Consider the following 7,712-nt stretch of genomic DNA (forward strand, 5'->3'; position numbering starts at 1 on the left):
GGAGACCCCCCCCAAATCCCGCACACACACACGCACCCCCCCCTCCCCGGGCCACCCACCCTGCCGTAGGCAGGGTGGGTGGCCCGGGGAGGGGGGGGTGCGTGTGTGTGCGCGGGGGGGGGGGTTCCTGCCCGCAGCGGCTGCCGGTGTCTCGGTGTACCCTCCGATGCTTGGGCGGGAGGGGGCTTGGGGGCGACGGGGAGGTGGTCGGCAGGTGTAACAGGGTCCAGGATGGGGCTTGGGAAAAGGCAGGTTTGTAGCCCAAATATTGACTGGGACCCCGGGCCGAAGCCAGGCTGCGTCACCCCCCGCCCCCGGCAGGCCCAAAGGCAGGTGGGCTTTGAATCCGCAGCGTTTGGAAGATGGTGTAAAAGCCGGGGGGACGCAACTCATGCGAGAGATGCCCCGCACGCCTCCGCTGCCAGGCACAGCCGTGCGAGCTGCTGGAGCAGGTGCTCCCCCTCTTTACACCCGGAAAGCGTAAAATACCAAAACCCGGCACTGTCGGCAGCATTCTCCGTTGGAAAGCAATGGACAGCCTCCCATGGGACATCCCCATCAGGGACAAGCCCCACACTTGCAGCCCCCCGTCACCGGTGTCTCCTGCCCCAGCCCGGGCACCCCCAGAGACCGCCTGGCCGGGACCCCACGTAAAACCTTCTGGCTTAAGGGATGATGCTACCAGCTCTGTGCAGGGACCGCGGCTGTGGCTTGTCCCAGCATCTCCCCATCGCCAGCCCTCTTCGCTCCGGCTTCCCTGGCCCTGCCGGACCAAGGCACTGCAGGGCTGGGAGGTGGAAGTCCCGGCTCCCGTTTCTGGCTTTCCTCTGTTGCATCGGACAGGTCTCTCCGGACTTTTTAAAATGCAGCCAGTGCCTTTTACCCAGTCTGGTCAAACCATACTAAATCTAGGGACTGCTCTAGGTCTTAGTACTGTTATTTGGTGATGAGCAATAAAGTACACGAAGCATCCCGGGGCCGTAATGCCCAGATAACAGACTCCGAGCAAATCACTGCCCAGCTCCTATCCACTTCCATGAAAGCTGCTGCTAGGAACTAGTTGGGCTGGATTTTCATTTACTTGCTCAGCCCTCTATTCGGCTCCAAAGCTGGAGGATTACTCTTGGGTGCATTTAACTGTTTTACTCCTCTTTTAAACCTCTTAAAATAATGCGAAACAGCTGTTGGGCAAACGAGAGCGATGTCCCCTCTCTCCTTTTTCTTAATCATCAGCATGTCTTACAGCAGCATCAAATATTCCCCACAGCAGTCTGGGAGCAATGGGAAGGCGCAGTTATTTTTTTTCCCCTATATATATTTATTCTGCTAAGACTGCTCTGCTGTTCCAGCTGGACCATAAAAACCCCTTCCAGGCTTAGACTTGATTTACAAGGTCACAACCTGGGAGAAAATTATTTATTTATTTACACGCTGTTTATTTAACCCTGACTAAAGGCCACACACCAGCGCGGACCTGCTGCTTGGCAAACCATTCCCTCCTGTTCCCATGGACCTTGCTTTGCTGCTTGTCGTCTGCTGGACCAAAGCGTGACCCTCTTTGGTGGGAAGGGCGGGAGGCATGGCATCATCAAGAACAGAGGGAGACCTTACGCTGAATAAAGAGCAGAAGGACTGTGGCTGGGAATATTTGTCCAGGACTAGTATCTGTAATCCTGATTTTAAAAAATAATAATCTGAAACCAGGCTAGGACAGTGGAGCTGTGGGATGGAAACAATTTTTTATTTTCTACATCTAGCTGGAACACTTAAAGTAGGTACGAGCCCTGCGGTGCAACACTGCACCAAAGCCTCCACAGCTGAGATGCTCGGCTGAATTTTGTGACTGTGCGCAGTCCATTTAAGCACAAAATCAGCCAGATAGAAATCTGATAAAATCTTAAATACTTTTCCCAAGATGACACTGACAGTGGGAAGCAGTGTTGGGGGTATACCGTATAGCTGTTTTTCTTGCTATTCCTGGAGCATCATCCATCTGTCATCTGTTCAGATCCATTATTGCCATAGTATCTTTATACAGTTAATAAATACCGTAACCTAATCAAGTGCCAGCTCTTTGCCTATCAAGCTGTCCTATCAGATCTCCAGCTGGAGATCTTCATCCCACCGTAACAGAAGATAAGCTTAAAGGTTGGAGAAGTAAAGGAAATTACTAGCAAATATGCAACAAACCAGAAGACGCATAATCATGTGTTGCTTCCCAGTATCTTTGTTGGTTCAACAAGCGTCAATCTGGAATGCCAGATCAGAGCTGGAGCCAGAATGTCTTTGGGAAACAATGCATCTCCAAAGGAAAAAATAAGCAAATTTACGATTTCTGTACAGAACATCCCTCTGGCCCTTGCAGCACAGAGCAGCCAAATAATCATTGTAGGCTTAACCCCTTTCAGAGCCTTACCTTTTGCAAATCTCCTTTAACTCAAAATTTCCTTGGTTTTTTTTTTTGCATTTCAGACGGCTTCTTAACATGATTTTAATATAGCTCTTTGTTTGCATATTCTTTCAGGATGTCAGGTCAAGAGAAGTGCTTCCAGAACTGAAATGGTTTGTTTCTACTTGCTCTCCAGATCACAGTTTTTAATGAGCAACTAATTTATTTTTTCCTTTGGAAGTCATTAAAAAAAAAAGAAGCCCAAACTCTCCATAGTTATTAGGACAGATCGGTCTTATATCGCATAGAGGATAATGGATGGATCTGATGAAAATCAAAATGCATTGCATTTGAGGAACCCTGTTGGCATGAGCTGTGAAGCTTCAGCATTTCAGGAACTGAAGTGGGTTATCTAGGTATATTTTTAAACCCAGTCCTTTGAGATGCTTTGCACAGCTTCCTGCTTGTCATCTTGCCTCTCTCTCTCCATGCAAAACAGATTGCAAGATGAGCGTCCTGTTGCATGGGTATGACTACGTACACAGCGCTGCCCTGGGGAATGTCAGCAGCAGCAGTGGGGCAGGAGACTGGGAATGGGGCTGGGCACTGGGGCTAACCCCTTCCTTCGTTGTCGCGGTGGCTAGGGCAGCACTGGGGGCAGTGGATTTGCTGTTGCCAGCTCTGCGTCCTGGGGACAGGCAGGGGACTTGCTGCTGGAGACCATCCCTGGATCTCCAGGGATGCTCTGCGCTCTGTGTACCACGTCTTGGCACTCTTACGTGGCCTGCGAGGTTGGCTGGGGAGGGACGATTTTGGCAGAGAGGTGATGAACGTTTAAAGAAGGATGGTAGGGTTAGGAGATGAGGAGAGCGGAGAGGCAATTTTAGCTTCTTGATACATAATCTCTTAATGTAGTTGGAGGAAGAAAAAATTGTCAGGGAGGGAGAGGAATAATTTAGATGAATACAAGGCGATTTAATGAGTGGTATTGTGATGAAAGGGAAAATGTGGTATGAATATCTGCAAGGGCTTTTTAGGATGTCAATCCCATTATGTTGCCAGGAGTAGCAGTGGATGTCTCATCACTTGGGCCTTTATAGTTAGGTTTGACAAAAGTCTAATTCTCAACTTTGGATCAGATTGCATCATGTCTAAGATCCGAACATTTCCAGCTCTTACTTTTAGCTTTAGCATTGTTTCTTACCATATTTCAGCAGCTTGGGTCTTGACAAGTAACCTTCAGTTTTCCCCATGCAAAATAAAATAAATTCGGTCATCTTTCCTCCTGGGTAACCAGCTGGATTTAAGGAAGCTTTACTGGAGAAATGAAGTGAAGGAACAGTTTCTCTGTGGCTGTGAGGCTGGTGTGGGCAGAGCAGAAATCTCCTGTGGGCCAGCAGCTGGGATGAGCGGTTGCCTGCCAGGCGCAAGGGGTGACCGTGCTGCCGCTTATGACCCAGAAGGATCTTGTCTTCCTTGTCCAGCCTTGGTCCAGTCATGCCTTCATTGCAAGCAAATTCAGGCACCACCATTATTAACATAATATCCTCTTAAAATATTAACTGTTTGCTCTCTTAAGGCATTAGTCAAAGCCCACTGAAATGCCTGGAAGGCTTCCCATTGACTTCAGTTAGCTTCATGTTATTGTCATTCTTTCTCTGGAGAAAAAGGGCTACATAAAAGCAAACTAAAAATGCATTTGCTGTCCATTTTTCTTCCTCCTGTCCTCCTACATCTCTTTGTAAACTTTGCACACATCTGAGAAACCATTTTGTGTTCGTTACCTGGACAGTTTGACTAAAACCTGAACTGAAGGAAAGCAGATGAGAAACAACTCTGCAAGTCTTCATGTGAAGTGATCAGGCTTCACCCTCTCCGTGTTGTCCCAGGAAGAAACTGTCACTTGGCTCTATTCACAGTGGACATTTGTTATTAGAGAAATAGAGACATGATGGAACATTGCCACAAGATCCATGTCTCTTGTTTTTAAAATAAATATCTTGGCTTTGACTTGACGTTTATTTTCCATAAATGCCTCGGCTTCAATTTGGCATTTCAGCAACAGCGGGAGGCTGTTATCCTGTGACAACATGCAATTCCATTGACATTATCTCTTGATTACACGTGAAAGTGCGCCAAATACTGTATGTAGTTGCTTTTAGTTAAACAATGCCATGAAAATTTAAAACAAATGTATTAAATAACAGAAGTGGCCATACTTTCCAGCCCTATATTGTGCGTGTGACACCATAATTACATGAGGTACGCTATGTAGTAGTGTGTGCTATGTTAGTAAGCACACTCTGAGTTTGACTTAGGGGGTCCAAAGTAGTGAATGCCTATTAATTCCTGTTCAGTCGAGGGCTGTGGCTGATGTGTTAGTTAGCATGTACAGTACCGGGTGTATCAACATTTTGAAAAGCTCTAAACCAATCTGAACACACACAAATAAGTCCTGATGCTCTGGAATTCCCTGCCACAGTAACTCAACCCTTGTTTAGAGCATTTTTTCATCAGGAGACCCTCTTACAAGCATGCTGACTAATTAGTTCCCGTCAGGTGAGAAAAGACATACAGTGACTACCTGTCTTTCTGTCTCTCTCTCATACACTGAGTAAAAAGATGCTGCAGAACAGCCAAGCCAAGGCCACCTTCTCTCCTGAAATCTGTGTTGCGTTGTTGCTAAAAAGTTAAAACTCAGGAAAAGGCCCAGTTTGACCAGTGAGTTCAACTCTATTCAATCTTTCCAGAAGGGAGTGAGGACTCTTTTTTTCCTGGTGATCTTTAGAAGTACCCGGATTTTAAAGATCCTCTGATTTCCACCATAGGATTGAGGCCAGGTCTCCATTTTTCCTGTATTTCATGAGAATGTGATGCTTTTTATAATCGTACCCACAATTTTAAAGAAGTGTAGGTTCCTGGACTGAGGTCTCATTAGGGGAGTGAAGGAAGGGGCTGTTGTGCTTCTGGAAACGTGTCTCTTTCCGAAAATGGGCTTGGTCTTGTACGTGCAGAAGAAGTTTGAACTGGGAGTAAAACTTCTGGCTCATGCCGGGTATATTTGTTTGTCATACAGTAGCTTAATACAAAAAGAGTTGCACCAATTTATGCTAGTTGAAGAGCTGGCCCTTTGTCTATCTAGCTGATAGTTTTCAACATTCCCTCCCCCAGCCTCACTCTATCCCTCTCAGAGGAGGTCTGTAGCTGAACTTTGAAGTATCTCACCCAGGAGAAGTTCTTATTTTGCCTTTCTCAGTGACACTTTGCCATCTATATCATCTAGACTGGCTGTTGCTGAGTGGGCCCTTGACTGATGTCCCAGTTCAAAGAGTGCTTTTACTGTTGTGTTACCATTCACCCTGCAGGAATGAATTCTCCTTGGGCAAAAGCAATGTTCAAACTTTGTTAAGAATGAGCCAGGTTTGGTGTTTCTGGGAGCAGAGTGTTCTTTTGCTACAGATGCAATTTTTGTAAAGTTAATACCCATAATTGTTTGACAGAGGTGTTTCATTTACAATCTGGACTAATATTAATCTGGAGCAATAATAATGCATTTATTAATCCAGATTATAGCTAAGAGTTGCCTTTAAATGCTCAGTTTGCCAAGTCTCACTGTCTATACCTTCTTGACAGCTAGACTCCTAGGCAGAGACACTGGCACTGTGAGAAAAGCCTGACTAAGGCTGCCTCTTTTTTTAAGCATCAGCGATTCCTTTGAAAGAGGTGGCGAAATATTTTACAGCAGGCCAGAAAACACTGTGGTGGCCAGAGCCTTTGTTTATACAGAGAGAATGTAGTCGGAGACCAGAGCAGAGGAGTGATGACTAGGAGTCCTCTGAGATTTTAGTCTATTCCTGCTTCAACGCATACTGGCTGCAAGTTGCTTTATTTCTCCGTCCCGAAGCTTACCCATCTGTAGGATGAAAGTTGCATGCTTTGGGAAATATCATCTCAAATTTTAATTGGAAGAAAACCCTACTCCTTTACAAGCACCCACTGAGGTGTGGACGTGAGGTGCAGTGAAAAGGCACAGTGACAGTGATTTGGTGTCAAGCAACATGCTGGTTTGTGAAGTGTGTAAGTCAAGAAGCCATTTCTTTCTCCTTCACATCGTGGAGGACTAGAGCATGTAAGCTAGTGGCTAGAACATGCAAAAAGACTAATTCAGATGTCTTGGGGTGGAACCAGCATTTTCAGATGTGTGGGAAATCTGTATATGTGTTCTGGATGGCAAAAGACTGACTTGAGCAGCATGGCTGGGGGTCCAGCTCCAGCTGACTGTGATGGTGGGTGCGTAGCTATGACTGATTTTGATGTCTGGGCAGCCCAGTGTTGCTGGCTGAGTGTCTCCAGATGTAAGACTGAGGCTTTGGATTCTCTAGGGAGATGGGTTAGGGCTCCCACTGGGAGAAAATATATTCTGTTTTTTTTTAAAAGCAAGAAAAGTCAATTGCAGTTCATGCTAACTTAGGGCAGTACCCTGGGAAAGAGCTCTGAATAGCTGAGACTGTCACAACATGTGAAAAAACTGAATGGTTATTCCTTTTTGGTGGCATTAAGAGAGCCTTTTGAAGCTTTTGGGGGATGCCGAGTTGCAAATTTTATTTTTCAAACCTGTCTTTCAGGCAGTTCATAATGTTCAGTGACAGGCTTTTTCTAAGTAATGGTCCTCCTAAGTTGCCTTGGTATCTTTTAAGCCGACTTTGATTTTTTTTTGGTTAAGAGGAAAAACAAGTCTTGCCTTAGATTTCATAAGCAGTTATCACTGCCTATTAGCCTCCATCTGTGGCCCTGTGTGTCCTCTCAGCTAGCTATCGAATACACAACACTAACCTGCCATGCCACATACTCAGGTAGATATTATCTTTACTAGGCATTGAACAGAGCAAAGCTACTTTAAAGTAATGAGGGATGTACCCCTACAAAAAGTGTGGGGATCCTGACTGCTTTTATTTGGTGCAAATAATCATAGGATTAGCTAAAAGAGGAAGAAACAGCTGGATGCATCAGTGTTAGATAGGGGGCTTGCAGAGCCACGTGATGTTGCTATTATGTAACATAAGAAAACCCAAAAGCTACCAGTTATCTTAAAAAAATTCCTCCATGGAAATCTATCGCAACAACTTTGGTCTAATTCTGTGGGTTTTTTTCCCTAACCTGTTGCTTTGGACCTCTCTGATAAATACCTTTGATATCTGGTTCTGGAAACTGCTGGAAAAGTTTAACCATCCTTAACATCAACCTTAGCTCTAGTCAATGCATGTCATTGAGTGAAAACTGCTGTGGTTCAATTGTCACAGAATAAATGGTCGACTTGCTGACT

This window comes from Aquila chrysaetos, chromosome 11 (genome assembly GCF_900496995.4).
Source record: "Aquila chrysaetos chrysaetos chromosome 11, bAquChr1.4, whole genome shotgun sequence".
Classification (NCBI taxonomy): Eukaryota; Metazoa; Chordata; class Aves; order Accipitriformes; family Accipitridae; genus Aquila; species Aquila chrysaetos.